This window comes from Jaculus jaculus, chromosome 9 (assembly GCF_020740685.1).
Source record: "Jaculus jaculus isolate mJacJac1 chromosome 9, mJacJac1.mat.Y.cur, whole genome shotgun sequence".
Lineage (NCBI taxonomy): Eukaryota > Metazoa > Chordata > Mammalia > Rodentia > Dipodidae > Jaculus > Jaculus jaculus.
The window spans coordinates 61,389,088-61,411,837 of record NC_059110.1 but is presented as its reverse complement, the minus strand read 5'-3'; positions in this window follow the sequence as shown (position 1 = coordinate 61,411,837).

Sequence of the window (22,750 nt, the reverse complement as noted above, 5' to 3'; positions counted from 1 at the left end):
GGGAGAAGTGAGTCAGGAAATGAAAATAGCAACTAAGTCTGACGTTTACATATATGGAGCAGAGCAATAAAGACTTTAACCAAAATTTTAGAAACATTTTTAGATTGTTTTCACTGTTGCTGCTCTGCGTAACAGGTTAGGGAGTTAATGTTTGAGATGACTGTTATTTTATTTCTAGAAGCAAAGGGGTCATCCTGTAGGACAAGCAGCAAACCAATGGTGGTGCCCAGCCTTTCAAATCTCTGAGGTTCCTATTGTCTGATTTTCAGCAACTTGCTCCGAGCAATTCTCTCTGTAACCTGTAGATGGCAATGTTGCACCAAGAACCTCTCCTCAAGGCCCATCCTGCAGTGTGGCCAACCTAGGCTGGAGGCTGAACTCTTGAAAATCCTGTTTTAAGTTTCTCTGGTTGGTCATAGCCAAGAAGTTCTCCTCCTGGGTCCCCTGCTCACTCATCAGTCTCTCTGGGAGCAGGAAGGGAAACCCTAGCAAAATTCTCTCCCTCCTCCTCACTCCCCATTTTTTGGGGGCCATGATTAATGGCATTCTGGAACAATGGAGAGGGAGAAGTCACCTTCAGTGAAACAATGGATAAATTAAATGTAACTGCAAACCTCTTTAGTGAGGGCAGCCTTGCAAATTTGTTTTCCCTTCCTTCCCACTATTCTGCCCCCCTACTATGGGATTGGAGGCAGGCCCAGTGAGTTCATTAATCAAGCTACTTCACAGTGGCTGATGAATTTTAACAGTAAACTGTCACTTACAATGCTTTGCTGTCTCCTGTATCCCTGAGCACTGGTTATTTCATCTTAGCCAATTAATCAAGACAGCCACACTGCTACCCAGGAGTTTATTAGTGGAAAACAGGCTGTTTCTTCTCCAGAGAAAAGCTTTTCTGTATTTCTTTTTTTTTTATTTTCTTAAAAATTTTGAAATTTTTATTAACATTTTCCAAGATTATAAAAAAAATCCCATGATAATTCCCTCCCTCCCCCCACCCCTTTCCCCTTTGAAATTCCATTCTCCATCATATTACCTACCCATTACAATCATTGTACTTACATATATACAATATCAACCTATTAAGTACCCTCCTCCCTTCCTTTCTCTTCCCTTTATATCTCCTTTTTAAATTACTGGCCTCTGCTACTAAGTATTTTCCTTCTCATGCAGAAGCCCAATCATCTGTAGCTAGGATCCACATATCAGAGAGAACATGTGGTACTTTGCTTTCTGGGCCTGGGTTACCTCACTTAGTATAATCCTTTCCAGGTCCATCCATTTTTCTGCAAATTTCATAACTTCATTTTTCTTTACCGCTGAGTAGAACTCCACTGTATAAATGTGCCACATCTTCATTATCCACTCATCAGTTGAGGGACATCTAGGCTGCTTCCATTTCCTAGCTATTATAAATTGAACAGCAATAAACATGATTGAGCACCGAATTCTAAGCAAATGAGATGAGTCCTTCGGATATATGCCTAGGAGTGCTATAGCTGGGTCATATGGTAGATCAATCTTTAGCTGTTTTAGGAACCTCCACACTGATTTCCACAATGGCTTGACCAGATTGCATTCCCACCAGCAGTGTAGAAGGGTTTCTCTTTTTCCACATCCCCGCCAACATTTATGATCATTTGTTTTCATGATGGTGGCAATCTGACAGGAATGAGATGGAATCTCAATATAGTTTTAATCTTCTATGATTTTGTTGAATGACGCCTATTATGCCTTTGAAGTGAAATTCTTCTCCTTCTACTATGCCCTGAATTCTTATATTTGATATTTTCATAGTGTCCCGAATATCTTGAAATTCCCACTCATACTTTTCTATAAGTTTGTCTTGCTCTTTATTGGACTTTATTAGATCTGCCACCTGGTCTTCTAGCTTAGATATTCTGTCCTCTCCTTCATCCATCCTACTAGTGAGATTTTCTACAGTTTTTTATTTCTTTAACTGTGTTCTTCATTGCTAGTAATTCTGACTGGTTTTTCTTTATTATTTCTATTTTCTTATTTATGTCTTGTATTGCCTTCTTTATTTCATTAAATTGGTGTCCTGTGTCTTCTTTGATTCCTTTAATTTCCTCTTTGATTTCTTCTTTGATCCCTCTGATTTGTTCTTTGATCTCTTTGAACATATTTACAATCATTCTTTTGAAATCTTTCTCAGGCATTTCCTCTAACTCGTTCTCACTGGAGGTCATTTCTGATGCATTAATACTTTTAGGTGGGTTTATATCGTCTTGCTTTTTAGTGTTTCTTGTGTTATAATGTATATATTTTTGCATCTTGGATTAAGTCAATGCTTGGATTTTCTAGCTATCTGGGTATTCTTAGCTGTATCAATTGATTTGATGTTATATATTTTCAGGGTAGGAGCTTAAGGTGTTAGGTGTGGCTCTTAAGACTCTCAGAGTATCTACAAAGGTGTTCGTAGGGGTTGAGTTTCCCTGCTATGGGATTATTCAACTAGGCTGAGTGGAATAAAATATAGGTAGATTCTAAAATTTAAACACTGTACACATTCAATCAAAAGCAGCCCCAAGTATGTATGCAAGAGTAGTTATTGTAATGACCAGATTCTCTATCAACAAAGAGGTTAAGATTTCTGGTCTTTTGAGGGATGCAAGTCAGCTTGTGACCAAGTGAGACCCTTCCCTGTTGCAATCCCAGTTACCTTGGATGATTTTGGTCTCAGTCAAGTTGCTGCCTGGGTCATCGGGCTGCTGTTCTGATTTCTGGAGCTGGGCACTGACTTTTCCTGCAGGGCAAACCGAGCCTGGCTAGTGTGGCTCTGCAGATCAGCACCCCCGCTATTGGAACTGCTGCTGTTAAAGCTGCAGCACTGGGTCTGTAGCCACTGTTGCTGAAGCTGCTGCTGCTGGGTCCACCGCTCCTGCTGCCTCTGCTGCTGCTGCTGCTGTAGCTGCCACTGCTGGAGCCACCACTGCTGCTGAAGCTGCTGCTGCGGGGTCCACCGCTGCTGCTGCCACTGAAGCTGCTGCTGCGGGATCTGCCACTGCTGCCACTACTGGATCTGCTGTTGCTGGGGCCATCCTTCCCAGTGCCGGAGCCACTGATGTTGCTGCCAGACTCTGCTCCTGCTTGGGTCCTGCTGTCAGCTCAAGTTGGTGGGGCCGGGTCCCGGGACCTCTGCTCTGTTCACTAGAGTGGGGCTCAGGCAGTGGGGGAGGGGAGGGAGCCACAGCTGCTCTAGTTCTCTCGCTGTTCCATGTGTTCTTCTACCTCGTGGTCTGCTCCTCTGTTGCTCACTGCCGCTCTCCCTTCACGTTTCTTGAGTTGTGGAGAGCTCCGGTGTGAGTGGAAGCTCCCGCACCTGGCTTTTCCTGTAGCTGGAGCCAAGCCTGGCGGCTTTCTCGCTTGCCACCGCCGTGGTTGGCGGAGCTGCCGGGGCTGCTTTTGCCGGCCTGTGAAGGCTCTGGATGCTCTGGATCTCTTCTACTTCTCCGTTGCTGCTTCAATTTCCTATACACCTCCCTTTTCAGTAATAGTGTGTATTTTGCTGAGTTTTTTTGGTCTCTTTCCCCCCCTAGCTTGCTTTGGCATGGTACCTATGCCACTATCTTAACTGGAAGTCTTTTCTGTATTTCTAATAGGACAGAACTTTTTGTTTTGTTTTAAAGGGTTTTTTTTGTTTATTTGTTTTTTGTTTTTTTTTTTTTTCCTGTTTGACATAGCAAGTCACTACTTTCTCTTCTAGCTTCATAGGACCATCATTTGTCATGCTTTTCTCCCAAGTTTCATTGCCTTTCTTTTGCTGTAAGAGCTTCAGCATTGTGAATGGCAATGCTGACATCAGTGAACTGAGACAAACCTTCCCAGTGCATTGATTGTCAAACAACCATCACTAGAATTATTTTAAAGATCTCGTCAAAAATATGCATGCACCCTGGCCAGTGAAACATTTCCCCTCAAGCCTGAGTACCAACATTCAATCATTATTGTATGTATATACATATATATATATATATAATATATATACACACATGCATACATACACACACAAACACACACAAATAGCCTTCGTGGTCTTCTATAATCTGAGAGCTCTGACCATAAGATACAAGTACATGTAAATTTTAAAGAAGCTCTCTGAGAGTTATCTAAAACAACAACAGAACCAGGTAGACAGAAACTGCACCAAATGAGGTAGAACTATAAGGATGGGCCTAAATGTCCTGTGACCTCCACAATCATGCTATAGCACATGTATACATATGTAGTCACACTAGATAAATAAATAACAATAAAATACATAAACATGTTGGTGGGTTGTATCAAAACCAAATTACCAACAAATTTTTGGTTTATTTAGCATGGACATTTAAGCTTTTGTGTACAATTTTGGCCTTAAGTGATAGCCACTGCTCACTGAGAATGGAGATACTCACATATAGAATTAAGAAATTAGGCAATTATTTTAGTACTTGCATAATCTTCTATGACTTCCCAAATGAGGTACTTTGAGGAGCTATGAGGGCTGAATTATTAACATCTGTACAGTTTCAGGATTGTGCAGCAATTTTACCTGCTCTTCTTTTTACTACCCTGCCTCAAAGTAGGCAGTTTTGGTGGTCAGCTATTTGCATAATATATTTTTTCTATTCTTTACTCATTTATTTCAACAAACATTTATTGAACATTTTCCTCTGAGCCTGATTATATCTGTGCCATCAGGGTTCTTAAAATTCAGCAAAATAATTACACAAATTATATTTCATTACAGTTATGATAAGTATTATGAAGGAAAAATACAAAGTGCTATGAGACCATTTAATGTAGAAACTGAATTCTGCCTGAATGCTAGAAATAGTAGCCTAGGAAGTGCCATTTACTGTGAGATCTAAGAGTTAATAAGGATTAGCCTGGTAAGGTAGAATGGAGAGAGATGGACAAAGCCAGGGGGCTGGGGTGATAGATGCAGAGAGAAAATGGCTGTGTAAAGGGCCATCTAGATGGTGGTTTATGGTGGATATGAGGAAGAGGCTTGTGGGAGAATGCTGCTATTAGAGGCTATACAGTAAGTAAGGACAAGATAACATGGGGATTTGTGGGTCATTTTGGGGACTTTATCTGAAAATCAAAGTAATGCTGTTGTATAATTTTAAAAAGTGAATTTAATGCATAAGTAGTTCTTATAAAATATCAGTTAGGAAATAATTTCCAGAATGCATAGAAGCAATGATGGCAAAAATTAACAGTCAACTTTCTCAGGACACTGGAAATTGGCCAAAGGCTTGCAAGTGTGAAGATGCTTTGGATAAGAAAAATAGCTGCAATTGAGTGAGTTGGTAGTATTTTGACATGTCCTATTCCACTCTATCCTTCCTCAAATCCCAGTAGTCTTTGTAATTAGCAATTTGCAATCATGGTAGCTATACATCCAGAAGGCTGTCAGGTTTCCAAGCTTTCTGCTGCTTCAAAAGCTCTGTTCCCTGAGAGTTGTAACTATCCAACTTACCTTGTAGCTAGCGCTCTGCTTCACAGGTGTGTGTCTTTGACCTCACCCCAAGATGGTTAGTTGACAAGGCCTGACAGTCTTTAACATCACAGCTGTTTAAGGTGATGACTGGCAGGAGCAATCAAGAGGCTGGAGAAAGTCCAAAAGGAACATCTGAGTAATGAGATACTGATGAGAGCATTGGGAGCTCTGATAGGTTCCTGGAGTTTTCAATGTTATGTGTATACAAAGGTCTGACAGTGTGACAGATCTTCCTCATAACTTTCTTTTAAAAACTTTAAAAAAAATTTATTTATTTATTTGAGTGTGACAGAGAGAGAAAGACATACACACACACACACACACACACACAGAGAGAGAGAGAGAGAGAGAGAGAGAGAGAGAAGAGGGAGAGAGGGAGGGAATGGGTGCTCCAGGGCTTCCAGCCACTGCTAATGAACTCCAGATGTGTGTGCCCCTGATGCATCTGGCTAATGTGGGTTCTGGGGAATTGAGCCTTGAATCTGGGTCCTTAGGCTTCACAGGCAAGTGCTTAACTGCTAAGCCATCTCTCCAGCCCCTTTCTCATAACTTTCTATCTCACCTTCTGGGGACTGCTTAACCTTATGTCTTGTGTATAGGCCTAGAAGCAGTGATGGGTGGGCACTGATGGCCATTAGCATGTTCATTCTGTTTCCTCAGACAGTACAGGATTAATTCCCTCAGGAAAGGGTGGAGACAACACTACTTCAGGGCTTGGGGATGGGGATACTACAACTGCTAAGGGTGGAAGGCTACTTTTTCAGGGAAAATATCTTAACCAATGTCCCAGATTTATCAAGTTCTTCCCACATATCTCCATCCCAAGTTACAGGATCCCACTCTTTTCCAAGCAGTGCCTTCACCTTAACTGCTGATATCCTTTGAGACTGGGACTTAAACTTGAGTTGCAAGTTAGCCAATCATGCAGTGAGGCCTTGGGTTCAGTTTTCTGCAACTTGAGCACTATGGCACCGAGTGGGAAGACTCTCCTCCTCTAGGGCATACTTAGGAGCCTTCAGATCATGGATATGGGTCTTGGGCTGAGAATTTTCCTTTATAAACTTCTACTTTCCCCTTCATAATTAGAATCAACCAACCAACAGCATCATTTATCTTACTTTTTCACAAATGTATTATACAGGGAGTCATTAAATCCCTGGTATCACAATCTATATTAGTCAGGGTTCTCTAGAGGAATAAAACCAATAGAATGACTTGGTATTAAAAAGAGAATATTGGATTAGCTTAAGGCAGTCTAAGAACAGCTGACTGCAGGCTTGAGTGTCAAGGAACCCATAGCTGTTCAGTCCATGTGGCTGGATGTCAAGGCAGTCAAATTCTGGTATTGATAGCCTAAAGGGTTCAGTTCCTGGAGAGCTGCTAGTCTTCAGTCCATGCTGGACAGTTGAGGAAACTTGTTTTCAATGTTGGTGAAAGATAGCTGAATAGGACAGATACATATATAAAAGTAGGCACTTACCAGCAAGTAGCATAGGTAGCCAGGCAGTTAAAAAAGGACTGCTTCTTCCCAGTGCTTCATTATATATTGACCACCACTATATATGAGGAAGGTTGCCCATTCTGGAGGAAGGATTTCCTCCTTCAGTCAATCTTTTCTGGAAGCAACCTCCGAGAGTTTCCCAAGAGTAATTTCTGGATTCCTAATCTGATCAAGTTGACAACAGAACTTAACCAACACAAACAGGTTCCTGGAGGTTTTCAACACTTTCCAGTAATTCTGAGGCTCCTTGATTTAAGAAAGGATTTAGAATTGGGAATCTTTCAACTCTGGCTGACCATAAGGACCAGTCTAAGTAGGAGTAAAAGCTAGGCCATATTTCTGAACATTCAGACTATGCACCCAAAGACATATAGGATTCCATTGCCAAAGATGGAACAATTAGTAGCACAAGAGTTTTGATAAAAGCAGTGTTTGACCATTAGCTAAACACTGAGCTAACTGAGGTTCAATCAGAGAAGAAGCATAACAACTAACAAAACATGACAGACATTTGAGAAGTTAGTGAAGCAGCTTCTTAAATAGAGCAGCATTAAGAGGCATGCACACAAAAAAGCTCCTGCTGATGGGAGCCTTGGAGGCCTGAGTTCCAGAGCATTTTCCAAAGATATTATTTAGTGTTCAGTTTTAAACCATAAAACAAGATATAAAAGTAGTCTGTATGTCAGTGGTGTTGGAGATGGGGAGGCACAGTGAAGAGGAACTGGTGCAGCAGCTGTCTGGATATTAGGTCTTTAACTCAGACTTTACCTTTATTATTTTTTTTTAAATACTAACCTGGGGCTGGAGAGATGAATTAATGGTTAAGGGGCTTTCCTGCAGAGCCAAAGGACCAAGGTTCAATTGCCTAGCACCCACATTAGCCAGATGCATAAGGTGGCACATGTATGTGAAGTTTGTTTGCAGTGGCTGAAAGCCCTGGTATGACAGTACTGCTAAAGACACCATATACTGTTGGTATGGAATGTGGAATGATCTGGTTGGAATATAGAGGAGAGCTAGTCCCAAGACAGTTCATCTAGTGCCAGAAGGTGCTACATGAGCAACTGGGGAAAATGGCCAACATCAGTCCAAGCAACTCGAGGTCTAAGGTACTCAGCAGCAAACAACCTGATATGATGCTCACACAAGTGCAATAGTGGCACACAGCCATGGAGGGTAACCAATTGCTCTTGGATTGGCTAACAGATCCACTCAGTGGAAAGGAAACCACAGGGGAACTGGGAAATAAGTCAGAATAATATCCAAATAATGAGTTCACTCTCCAATATCCAGCTCCCACCAATCTTTGACTATTAAATTGTCCCTAAATTAACAATGGTTATCCCATTTAACTGACACTAACTTCACTCTCTATTGGAGAATCTGCTTAACTTTTTCGGATGGATGCAGAACCTGAGGAGAAAAATCAGCCCATTACACTTCACCAGGGCCCCAACTGAAACCATATGGCAATTGGGGAAATGAGAAAGAGTGCTGCTTTCTTGGTAAACCTGATATCAACATAAGGCTGAAGAAGATAGACACAGGGGACACTCAATTCCTACCAAATCATAGATCCAGAGACAAAAAGGCTCCCAAGAGCCCATCACTGAAGTAGATTGAAAATGAACCCAACATGGGTCAGGGAAATTTGTGGAAGAGGGGGTGGAAAGTTTGTTAGAGCCATAAGTTGGGACATTATGAGCAGAGATAATTGCCTCTTCCTCATAACTGATGGCTACCCCCATAATGCAAGATCCATAATCCCCATGGAGATAGCTGGCATCCCCAAGGAGGAGGGTCCCTTTAAAGGGTGGGGGATAGGGATGAGGGTAACATACTGAGTATTACATACTGAGTATGCTTACAAACTGAGTATGTCTATAATCAAAAAAAATAAATAAATAAAAAGAAAGAATATTTGAAAATATAATGGCCCAAAACTTGCTAAATTGGGGCCACATTGTAAGACATTCAAGAAACAGGGTGATCTCCAAGTACCTTTTGGCCAAACATATTCCTAGGTAGATGCATTACATTTGATGTGCTTGAAATGAATTGTGAAACAGTAAGAGGAAACAACTTGCTGCATGAAGGAGATCCCCAGTATTATCCATGAAGTTTTCTTCAAGAGCCCTGAAAATCTTAAAACAAAGAAATCAATGAACTAGAAATGGCAGTCCAAAAATGTTTGTAATTAATTGATTTTTATGATGCAAAATGAAAATGTAAATTATTCAAAGTAATGGAATTATATCAATTCACATGAAAAAGGATGGATTTGAGTATGTGATATAAAAATAACTGAAAATGCCTTATAAAGCTAAAACTATAAACCCTTAGAAGCAAACATGAAAATAAATCTCTGTGATTTTTAATTGGGTGAAGAATTAATTAATTATGACACTAATAATACAAGATATACAAGATATAATAATATACAAAAGAAAGATATCGCTTTGATTTATTTAAAATTAAAAATGGGGCTGGAAAGGGTTTGATTCTCCAAGTCCCACATAAGCCAGATGCACAAGATGATGCTTGCATCTGGAGTTTGTTTGAAGTGGTTAGAGGCCCTGGCACACCCATTCTCTCCCTCCACCCACATCTGTATCTTTAATAAATAAATAAACAAAAATTAATATTTGAAATTAAAATGTATTTTCCCTGAAAGACATTACTAAGAATGGAAAAGGACAATCCACAAAATGGTAGAAAATATTTTTAAATCTTTATTGTGTAGAATGCAACTATTTATTCCTAGAGGCTGGCTGGAAGTAATTGCTAATGGGTACAGGGTCTCTTTTTGAAGTGATAATGATATTATAATATTATATTGGTTGAATAATTTGGGGGCTATATTTAAACCTATTGAATTACAAAAGCAGACTTTATGTACTTGACATATCTCAAAACCCTTATAGGAGGAAAAAGTTGGATTTTTTTTTAGCCACACAACAAATACCATCTTATGTCTAGCTATATCCTAGGTTGTATTAAGCCATAAATTCCCCAAATCTTTACTTCTTTATAAGTTCGTGATCTGTTAAATTGGACTACCTTAGTGAGAAATTTAGTTTTACACAATTATTTTTTTAAATATTTTTGGTTTTGGATTGAGTATCAGCTTTATTTTGTGTTATTTCTTTGATCCCTGCAATCAATAATACAGCATTAATGAATCCATTTTATGGTATATTTCATCTTTTAATTATTTAATATCTATTCATTTAGTATTTTTAGTATACAAAATCCTGTCTTATACACTTCAGGACATTCCAAAAATAATATAGCATGTGACCCATATTATATGCATCTTTTTTAAATACAAGTGATAGTATCTCAAATTATGTGGCTCATCAAACCCAAAGATAGCCTGAATAACACAAGACAGGCTGATTGTACAGGATTATGCTGAACCTCAAAAATCTTAATCAGGGACTCACCTTCCATTCAGATTGCCTTGCTGTTTGGTTGTACTTTGTGGTGGGGGAGGGGGCTCCTTCATGTCTGTTCACTGCATCTGGGCTCTATCTCCATGGTAGGAAACCCAGCCATTGACAAGTCACAAAATTTATATTCTGTGGTTTCTTCACTAAGACTCTTTTTGCGGGGGGGCGGGGGGGGAGGCTTCAAGGTAGGGTCTCACTCTAGCCCAGGCTGACGTGGATTTCACTGTGTAGTCTCAGGGTAGCCTAGAACTCACAGCGATCCTCCTTCCTCTGACTCCTGAGTGCTGGGATTAAAGGCGTGTGCCACCATGCCCAGCTCATTAAGACTTTTTGATAGTATTTTTTTCCAAATACTATACATCAAGAGGAAATGCCTTATCATCCTAGCTGGGATCTACCACATACCTATGTGACAAATATGGTGGGGTGAGAGTGAATAAAAATTGCTGCTCTTGTGGAAGCCAAGTAGATGAAAGCTGGCATTATCCAGATACAGGTTTGAGTAAGATGAGTGTATGAGTGTATATACCATGGTGACCTTCAGCCAAAGAGTTTGTCTTTGGAGAAAGACTTATCTTGGGCAGTTGCTTTGTCATTCTGGTCCCTAGACCCTTTTTTATTTATATTTGAGATGGTGTTTCACTAAGTTGACCAGCCTAGCCTGAACTCACTCTGTAGCCCAGGCAGTTCTTAAAGTTGTAATTGTCCTGCCACAGCCCCCTGAGTAGCTGAGATTACTGGCCAGTGCCATTAGACCTGATTCTTTTTCCCTTTATAAGTATGTTTTATTCTATTTTAGTCTCCACAATAAAAATAGCATGAATAATAATCCTGTAATCACTGCAATTGATAATATAGCATAAAGCTATAATTAAAAAATGCACATGCTATTCTCACACAGTCTCATTTCTTCCCTTGACCATGGAAATGAATAAATATATATAATCACATGAGAGTTGTTTCCACAGAACAACACTGCATTGTACATACTATGTTGAAACTTGATTTTCTTAATACTGTGGCAGTGTCATTCTCTAAAATCAGCAATTGTAACTGTAGAACATTTTGAATATCTTCTTATATTCTTGTTGCCAATGAAAAATTTTCCTTTGTGAGTTACAAAGACATATAGAAGTATGACAAAAGAGAGAGATCTACCTATTCATTTTCCTTTTCTACTTTTTTTATTCTGGAAGAATTATTTGTGTATCATTGAATAATTATTTCTCTGTTATATACATTGTGGAGTATCTCTATCCTAATGTATGTGGATTTTCCTACACGAATACATACATATACACAGGTTTGTGATATCTATCAACATAGATAGCTATATAGATATATAGGTGTATAAAGTATAATTTTAAGCTGTTGAGTTTAAAAAAATCAATAGACAGGAACCCAATGCAGTTTATTGGATGCTTTCATTTTGAGAGTGTACATGTAGGCTTGATGAATTAAAAACGATTAAATGAATGATATTTCAGTAAGTGGAATTTTATTAATAATTTCCATCTCTTTAAATAGGTCTGTAATATATTCAATAGCAGCTGCTCAAATAGGAAAAGTGTTTGAAAAATGTTGGTCTAATACACGTGATTCATTTTGTGGTAGAAACAAAAAATTTTAGAAGGTATTATTGAAATAACATGCTTTATTTAGTCTCTGCTATTGAAGATTAGCAAAGTTTAGAGAACTGCAAAAAAAATAAAGTATGTTATAGAAAGCACACAATGAGAACAAAGTGAATATGTCTCTATAAGTTACTGACTTCTACCTTGATGTGCATTCCCACAAACTCTTGCATAGCTTTGTCAAAAAAAACTAATCTTTGTGTAGAACACTAACTGTTTACTGTGTTGTTATGAATACTATGGGGAAGCCATGGACATGGATGTGTATCTCTGTGGCAGGATATAGAGACCTTTGGGTATATGCCCATGAATAGTACAGCTGTGACTGCAATACTTACAATAGTTAGGAAGTACAATCAGTCCAGATGTACATTTACTGATGAATGGGTAATGAAAATGTGGTACATGTACATAGTGGAGGCTTACTCACCTGTTTTAAAAGTTATGCAGGGAAAAAGATGGAATTGGAAAAAATTGTACTAAGTGACATAACTCAGGCACGGAAAGCAGAAATCACATGTTCTCTTTCCTATGTAGTTGCTAGCTTTTAATGTTTTTATTCATTTAAATAAGTGGATCTTTGAGTGAATTCAGGCTATAATTCAATGCAGGGGATGACAAGAGGGGAACAAGAGGTGATTAGAAACAGGAGGACAAAAAGAAGTATGTAGTATAAAAGAAAGGAGGGTATGTTTTTTTGTGAGGGTACATGTAAGGAGGGAGTGGAGGACGTAGCAGGAAAGGAGACAAAACACAAAATTTGCAGAAGCACCATGATTAAACCTAATTCTGTATACATGCTAATAAAAAAATAAATTTAAACAAAGTACAATTGAGAGTAAAATCACCCTAACCAAGAATATTTTAATCTCTCTTAAGACCAGATAAGATCTCTGGTAAAATGCACTATATTTTTACAAACTGTTATCTTCATAGCAACATAGCCTGATGAAAAGGTTTGGATATATAATGGCTCTGAATGTTCATGTGTTCAAATCTTGGTCTAGCTGGCAGTTGTAGAAAGTGACTTGATCATATAGATACCATACCCATCAATGGATTAAACTCTTTATGAATTTATAGCCAAATGAGCTATTAGGAGATGAGGCCTGGTTGGAAGAGGTAGCTCACTGTTACATATCTTTGATGGGTATGTCTTGTTTCTTTTCCCTTCCTGAGTCACTCTGTTTCCTGGACAACATTCATCAGGTATTTTTTTTTAATTTATTTTGTTTATTTAAGAGAGAGATAGAAGATGGAGAAAGACAGAGAATAAGAGAGAATGGGCATGCCAGGGCCTTCAGCCACTGCAAACAAACTCCAGATGAATGTGCCCCCTTGTGCATCTGGCTTACCTGGGTCCTGGGAATTGAACCTGGGTCCTTTGGCTTTGTAGGCAAACGCCTTAACCACTAAGCCATCTCTCCAGCCCTCATCAGGTATTTTATTACAACTGAAAATTGATTTTTACACCCTATGTAAAAACAATGACATTACAATAAATAGATTGTATCCAGTGGATTATTAAGATAACTTGGAAACACCTGCAGGAATTCCAGTAATAGGGAAGTATGTATAAGGGATGTGATCTGGAGAAGGGAAAATAACATATTTAAAGTAGCTGTTAAGTGGAACCAGCTGTAAGTTTCAGTCTTTAAGGAACAGGGTTTTCAGATACAAAGCCATATTTCATCAGTATAATAGTGATGGAGGCAAGAGATACTTTAATTCTTAGAATGAGACAGTCTTGAGGATGCCTCTTTTCTCCTGGTTACTATGACTTGGGCATCCAGTCAGAGAAATACTGGGAAGTGGAGGCTTTTGAGGACATTTTGTAAGTGGAAGGAAGAAGATTTGCTATTTTATTGGCTAATATTAAATGTACTCCTCAGACACATAGCATGTTGTGCTGATCCTAAACACTTGATTCAAACTTGATTAATCATAGGAATGAAGTCATTTCTGCTGAGAATGATTACTCACTTGACTCTGCCACATTGGGCTCACAGAAAATCTGGTATTAGAGCACGTTTCAGTTGCTGTTTCTCTCCACAGGCAGTGAGCTAACCCAGTGGTAAACATGGTATCTGCTCCAGCACTGGATTTGGTAAGTCTCAGCCACATGAGTAAATGGAAGCCTGCAATGGTGGCATGGTAAGAAGGCTTTAACATTTATAGATGGTCTGAGCAGTGCCCAAGTACTGCCAAAGATTGCAGACCCATTATGAGGACTCTTTAATTACTCTAGAAACTCTCAAGACAAATGATCAGAAGATCTTAAATGGTAATGATCTGGAAAATGGAAAGGGAATGGAAACTGAAAATAATAACCCCAGATCTACAAAATTAGCCTTATAAGTAAGCTAACTAGAGGGAGGAAAGTCAGTCATCCTTGGAGAAAAAAGATTAAATTCACCTGAGTACAGGTCAAGTTCTATTACTTAATACATTAATTTTGAAAGTACTTTTTTCATTTACAAAATTGTATCTTAAGGAGACTTATATACTTTTAATTTTAAGGTATGTTTCACACTGTAAGAACACCATATAAAGAAAAAAAAACCCCAGAATTTTCAAGAATATAGTATTGGAAAGTTCACAGAAAACTGGAATTTCTGATTTAGGTATTATCTTCACCTTGTATAGAGTAAGTGGGTCTCTAGGTTTTACTTCTCTCATATATTCAAAAGATAACACTGCACCCAACTTATGGCTCTAATGTTTTTTCCACCCCCTCTTCCACAAAATTTCTCTGAGCCATGTTGGGTTCATTTTTGGTCTGCTTCAGTGATGAGGTGTTGGAGGCCTCTGAGCCACATGTTGGGTCAGGATATGCAGAGAGATTTATCATACCCATAACTGTGGGCTAACTCCACAATGCATGACCCATATACCTCAACAAGGAGGGGCCAATGGGGAGGGGGTAGGTCACAGATGAGCCTAATAATGGTACCAAACTGCCTGTATTTGCTGAATAGAAAACTAATAAAAAAATAAAAAAAATAACAATGCAAATGTGCTCCATTATATTCTTCCTAACTGAAATATTCCATAATTGTATGATATTCATTGTTATAGCTTATGTCTTACTGGTTCACTGACAATGTCATAAGGAACAGAAAAGTATAATGTCACATGGTTTACAATAATTAAATTTAAAATAGACAAAATGTTAATGTCAACAGAGCACATATAGATTTATATTAATTAGAAATCTGGAGAGAATTAGACATGGACATGAGTGTCTACCAAACTCTCTTTGCTTTGTACAGGTAAGATTCTTTGTAATTTTAGTGAAGAATTTTATAGTTTACAAAGTGCTTCCACCATATCTCCTCATTAAGTGATCACCACTGACTACCCTGGAAGGTCATCATAGTGAAATTCATTTTAGAAAGAATGTCCAAGGGTAACAAATGTCATCATGGAGCTACATAACTAATAAAGTGATGGCTCCTTGTGTTGATTCTTTCTCTAACTCAGAAGATCTTCAAGCATAAGATTTTTTATACAATACATTTAGAAACCTCTGAGCACTCTTATGAAGTATTTCTCAATATTCCCTATGTCAGATGCAATAAAATATCAGTGAAGTGAAGTAACTTATCCAAACTCTCAGACCTATGAAGTGACTGAATTGAGATTCCACCAGTTATGGTTTGAAAGTAAAATGTCTCCCATAGGCTTATTGTGTGAACCCTTGCTCCCCAGCTAGTGGTTCTCTTTTGGAAGATAATGTAAGCTTTAGGAAGTAGAGTTTTGCCAGAGAAAGTGAGTGACTGGGAGAGGGCCTTGAAGTGTTTTAGCCTAGTCCATTGCCTGTCCATCCTTTTAGATTCCTGACTAATACAATGTGGCCAGCTAGACTCCCAAGTCCTGCTGCCTTCCTTACCATGATGGAAAGTATCCTCTACCCAAAATAAGTCCTTTCCTTCCTTAAACTTCTTCCAGCCAGGTGTTTCATCATAGAAAGTGAAGTAACTAACACACTATACAAAACCAAAATCCAAAGATCATCATAAAGAACTATCTTCCCAAGGACTGTGGGAAATATGTGTCCAATACTTTTAGGGAATTATATAAAACAATAGATATGTGGGGACAATGCAGTAAGAAAAATCATACAGTAAGTTATAAATTTAATTGTTTCTATCTTAAATATAGGACAAAGTACACACACATATAAACATTTATATATATATATATATATATATATATATATATATACCACATATATACACATATGTACATCACATATCACATATATGTATTTAGATAATGCTGTATCATCCTGGGAAGACATGGCTGATTCTGGTGTTATTGGTGCCTCTGATGTATAAATTCAAAACTCATGTTTGAATGTTTTGATGTAGGTGTCCAGGTAATGTATCTGACATAAAATCTCATCTTTATAGAGAATATTTTTTCATAGAGAATTTGATCCTAATTTAGTGATACATAAAAGTTAAGGCATTAACATAAGGATACAAAGTATTTTATATGTAAGGAATGGGTCATTCCTCTCAGGGAAAAGCTGTAGGTATGCATGATTTTGAAACTGATGATGTTTTCTAGTTTATTTTTTCCCTCTTGTGTCACAAATAATGGCCTATCATATCTTTATGGATATTTGATGTTACAGTCAGCTCCAAGTTGCTGGGACAAACATCCAAATCAGGCATGTGTTATAGGAGGAAGAATTTGCTTCAGCTTACAGATCTAAGGGAAAGTTCCATCAGTGAGAGAAGAAACTGGCATCCCTCCATAAATCCAAGCAGAGAGAGGCACCAGCAAACAACCAGTGCCAAAAGAGAGCACTAAGGGGCAGCAAACAGTAGGGAACTGAAGCAAGGAACAGGGACCCAGGCAGAACACCTTTGGCCTGGAGTTCAGATCTGTCCCCAGTAACACCTTAGGGCTGATCCCAGGATCCACCAGAAGTGACAACTCTTCTAGCCAGGTGGCTGGAATTTCAAGTTATGAGCTTTAATAAAACATCTGATTCTACTGGCAGACATACCTTCAAACTACCACAGTCCATAAACTGCATCCCTTAACTATAAAAGTGTTGATATTGTATCCTACTTCACTTTATTATAAATTAATATATTTTATTAAAATCAGTTATGTGCCATTTTTAAACTTAACAATTATGTTCTATAAAATTTGGAATCATTACTTGTTGGCCAAGTGATTTCTAAATTCCATAACCCTAGGATTGCTATCCCCTAGCCTATTCTTTATTAGTACCAACATCTTGCTTTGAAGGTCAATCATTCCAAAGCATTGGCATCATTATTCTCTCCTGTTGAAAATTCACTTTAAAAAATAAAGTTTGGAAATCTGCCTTTATCTACTGGGAATCCTGTCTTGTCCATAAAAGGGAACTCTGTCACCATTTTTAAGTTTTAGATGCTCTTCAGATATTCCAAACATTTTAATGTTGATTCTTTCTGCTTTGCTAGACCTTCTGTCTTTTCTTTAGGCCCTAATGGAATTACAAACTGACTTAATCTTCCTCCTCACTCATTATTGTATAACCAAAAACAACAATGACACGAAGATACTACATAGAAGGGAAAAATAATTTCCTAATTTTGCTCTTGGAATATGTGTGTGTGTGTATGTGTACATATATACATATATTTATGCCCAAGTGTTAAAGGATAAAGTTAAAGGATAAATGGCTGTTATACATCCTACAATTTGGATAGTCAGGAAGAATAGTTACAATCTGTTTCTAAGAGATGCTTATAAAACTTAGTAATATCATACCATAAAAATATAATACCTTAGCTTTTAGTGAAAATATAGGGTTTGGAGTCAATAATGTCTAAATCAAATTCAAATCAGTTTGACCAAATAATAGCTCCATAACTTTGTAAGAATTCATTTTTGTAACCAATTTTTCCTCTGATTACGTGCGTTGCAAAGGGTTACATAAAGATAAAATGAAATGTGTATATTTGAAAATGTCAACCTACCATAGCCTTTATGTAGGACTTTTGATGCTTACTTCTTGACTGTTTAACACATTATGTTTGACAAAACCTGTCTCTCTTCTGAACGACTTTCTCTTAATTTTGTAAGAAAGAACATCCTAGTCCCTGTCTTCACCTGGTATCTTACCCTATAGAAACAGAAGGAAAATTGCTTTATTCTTCACATGTCCATCCCAGTGACCTTGTGAGCTCTCTAAGCTTCTTCACAGAGACTTCTGCCAAACTCACCCAAGAAAAACTCTGATAGTAAGCTCAATGGAGAAAATGCTTAGAGCTAAAAGAGATTAGAATAGTAATTCTACCTTATTAAACTCTTCTGGTGGTATAATGGTAATAGAGTATCTTGTTCTAAATAATATTTTATTATAAAAAAATTCCCAATACTCTATGCTAAATGTCCTCTAATAGTTTAAAAAGACTTATGTACTGAGAAATGGCCCTGATATCATGGCAAATTATGTAAGTAGTATTTTTCTTTCCAATGGAGGAGCCAGATATAAATACTTGCATATGCTATGAATCTGCATAAACAGGGATTTAGAAGTTCTGTACAGTCCTATGCAGAAAGTGATCTGATGCTAATTTTGGTAATATAGAAATGAGGAACAAATGGGTTGAAAGGAGATAGAGTGCACAACTTAAACAGTTGTACATTCTGTATTATTGAGCATACCAAACTTAAGAATAAGATACTACCTCAAAAATTAAAGTACTTTAGTTTGCAAGTGTTGCATGGGAAATATATGTACAAAGGGTAAAAGTATAATGATATATTTCCAAAGATGAATATGCATAACCAATACAAGTTAAAGAAAAAAGAACTTTTGGATTTTGATGGCAAAAATAAGATAGTAAATTTTGCAAGTTTAATTTTCATGTTTTTCCTGGCCTCCTTCATTAAGGAACTACCTGTGCTCCCTTTAATGTGTTAGCTCATTCTCAAAAGCCCAGTTCCTTCATTTTTCCATTAGGCATTCATTACTACACGTTTGTCTTTTTGGCCATGATGAATTTTGTCTCAACAGTAAATTGACCACTAAAGTACCACATTTACACAAAATTACAAATAAACGCATTGCTGTTAGAAATCACCCAACCAAGAGCAGCTTCTGAGAAAAAGAGATTTATTTTGGCTTACAGGCTCGAGGGGAAGCTCCACGATGGCAGGGGAAAACGATGGCATGAGCAGAGGGTGGACATCACCCCCTGGCCAATATAAGGTGGACCACAGCAACAGGAGAGTGTGCCAAACACTGGCAAGGGGAAACTGGCTATAAAGCCCATAAGCCCGCCCCTCAAAATACATTTCCTCCACGAGGATTTAATTCCCAAGTCTCCATCAGCTGGGAACCTAGCATTCAGAACACCTAAGTTTATGGAGGACACCTGAATCAAGCCACCACATTCCGCCCCTGGCCCCCATAAACTGATATCCATACATGATGTAAAATACAATGCATTCATCTCATTTTAAAAGTCCCCATAGTTTTTATCAATCCCAATGATGTTCATACATCCCCATATTCCAAGATCTTTTTTTTTAAAATTTTTATTTATTTATTTCAGAGTGACAGACACAGAGAGAAAGACAGATAGAGGGAGAGAGAGAATGGGTGCACCAGGGCTTCTATCCTCTGCAAACAAACTCCAGACACGTGCGCCCCCTTGTGCACCTGGCTAACGTGGTACCTGGGGAACCGAGCCTCGAACTGGGGTCCTTAGGCTTCACAGGCAAGCGCTTAACCGCTAAGCCATCTCTCCAGCCCTATTCCAAGATCTTTTAACTGAGCCATAATACCAAAAAATTACCTCAAAAAATCCATAATGACACAGAATAAATGCTCACACTGCAATAGATGGCATTGAGCATAGCAAAGAAACATTCAACCAATACAAGATTTAAAACAACCAGGGCAAACATCAAACTTTGTAGCTTCAAGTCCAGCAACTCTAGCCAGTGACAAATCTCCAAGTCCAATAATTCCAACCAGAAACAAGTCTCTGGCATTCCAATTCCACCTCTCCAGCTAGGCTACTCACAGTCCTGAAAAACTTCATCGGGGCTGGCAGCTCTTGGCAGTGGGTCTCCACTGCAAGCCACAGTTCATCCTCATGGCCCCATGGGGTCTCTATGCAGGCAACCAGCAAACCTGCTTCACACTGCCCATGGCCATTTCCAAAACACAAGACCGTGTTGCAAACTCAATGACCCTCTCTCCAGCATTTCTTATACTCCACGATACCAGGTATGGTGCCAATTTGTTAATCCATGGGGGAATAAAGCAGACTTTGAAACACAAGACACTCCTTGAGCACTCAGACCCTTTCAAAAGAGTCTACATTCTTCTTGTTGCCCCAGTGCATGTCAGCTAGCCCAGTCTCAAAGGCTGCAATCTCTCAGTTGCAGCTGAATGGGCAACAGTTCACGCAAAGATTTTTCTTTCTGTGCCATATCCCTCTGGACACACCAGTTCATTTCTACGCAAAGCAACCCTGCACAACTTCTCAGGACATGGGCACAAGAGCAAGCTTCTCACACAGACTGCTAGCCCAGTCCAAGCAAAGCTCTTTCTCACCCTCATAAGCCAAACCTCACAGTCCATAGTTCTGACCATAATAGTCCATCAAAGTGTACTTACAGCACCGCAAGGCATCTCTTAGGCCAAGGTTTCAAATCTTCCCATATTCCTCTTGAAAATCAGCTCCAAAAGGCCAAAGCCACACAGTCAGGTGTCTAGCAGCAACCCCACTCCTGGCACCACTTTACTGTTGCAGTCCGGTTTGCATTGCTGGTAGAAATCACCCAACCAAGAGCAGCTTCTGGGAAAAGGAGATTTATTTTGGTTTACAGGCTCGAGGGGAAGCTCCACAATGGCAGGGAAAAATGATGGCATGAGCAGAGGGTGGACAACACCCCCTGGCCAACAGAAGGTGGACCACAGCAACAGGAGGGTGTGCCAAACACTAGCATGGGGAAACTGGCTATAAAGCCCATAAGCCCACCCCCCAAAATGCACTTCCTTCAGAAGAATTTAATTCCCAAATCTCCATCAGCTGGGAACCTAGCATTCAGAACACCTAAGTTTATGGGGGGACACCTGAATCAAACCACCACAATGTATAACAATAGAGACCTAGATTCTCACCAATGGATGACATGGTGGAGCATGCCCTGCACTCAGGAGGCAGAGGTAGTTGGATTTCTGAGTTCGAGGCCAGCCTGAAACTACATAGTGAATTTTGGTCATTCTAAGTTACAGTGAAACCCTACCTTAAAATATATATATGTAGAAAAGATACTAAGAATATATTTTCCAAAATAAACAAAGGACTGGTCACTTTCTGACTGAATGGCCATTGGGTCCCCATCTCCTGGATTCACTGAGTCCAAGGGTGTATATGTAGTGTAGTGAGACCCAAAGAGATAAACCACCATCATATTTCAGTAAAGGCCCAGGTAAAATCACAGAGGAAGTGGGGAGACATTAAGAGTGTTGCTTCCATGGTGAGCCTGACAAGCAGTTCCAGGGTGAAAGAGACAGTTGCTGATAATACTCAACACATACCAAAGCAGAAATCCAGAAGCTCCTAAGAGGTCAACTCAGAGGTAGAGTTAAAACATAAGCAGCAAGGTCAGGGGATTGTGCTGAACAGAGGGCAGAGACATTGTAAGAGCCACAAGATGGGGTGTTGTGCCCAGAGGCATTACCTATCCCCCAATAATTTAGTGCTGCTCCCACAACACATAATTCACAACCGTATGGGGAATACCAGCAATCCCACTGAGGAGAGCCCCCTGCAGAATGGGGGCAGGGAGTAGGGAAAAGAACATACCAACACATGATGTATTCACACAAAGTATGTGCTTACTTAAAAGAAAACATGGGATATTGTTACATGCTACAGAATTAAAGAATTTTGAAAGCATTATGCTGAATGAAAGAAGTCAGCTCCAGAATACTAATTTACATTGTATATTCCTTTCTATAGCAAATGACCAAATAGACAAATATATAAAGTCAGGAAGTGGATTTGTGGCTGTCTAGGGACAGAAAAAAATAAATAAGGAGTGATTAATTGGTAAGAAGTTTCTTTTGGCAATAATGAAAATGTTCTAAAATTGATAACTTTGCATTATACTGTGAATGCTATAGTTAGGGCATGAAGTGTCCCCCAAAAGGCTTCTTTGCTAAAGCTTAGTCTTTGGCTGGTATCAGAAGGTCAATGGCTTATATAAGTCAGTAAGTTTACTGAAGGTTTCATTCATAGATGGGTTCACAATTTTTTGACATTATTGGGAGATAGTGTAAACTTGACCAAGAGTGTTCACTGTTGCTAAGCCCTCGCCACACTTCTCCACAGAAGAAATATAGAGTCCTGTGGAGATGTATTTTATTAACCATCAGTTATGTTTCACATTGCATGCTATGATTATTTCAGTGTTTGTTAGTGAGACATAAAAGTAGGGATATTATCAAGTACTGCATTTTCTCTTTCTTGTAAACAGTATCTGGCCTAGAATTCAAGCATCCTGCATCATCCTGCCCAGTGCTGGGGTGATAGGCATTCAGACCATGTCCAGCTCTTAGAGCATGCAACATTGTGTGAGAAAGGCAAACACAAGAGGTCTGCTGATTTACAAAATTCCCTCA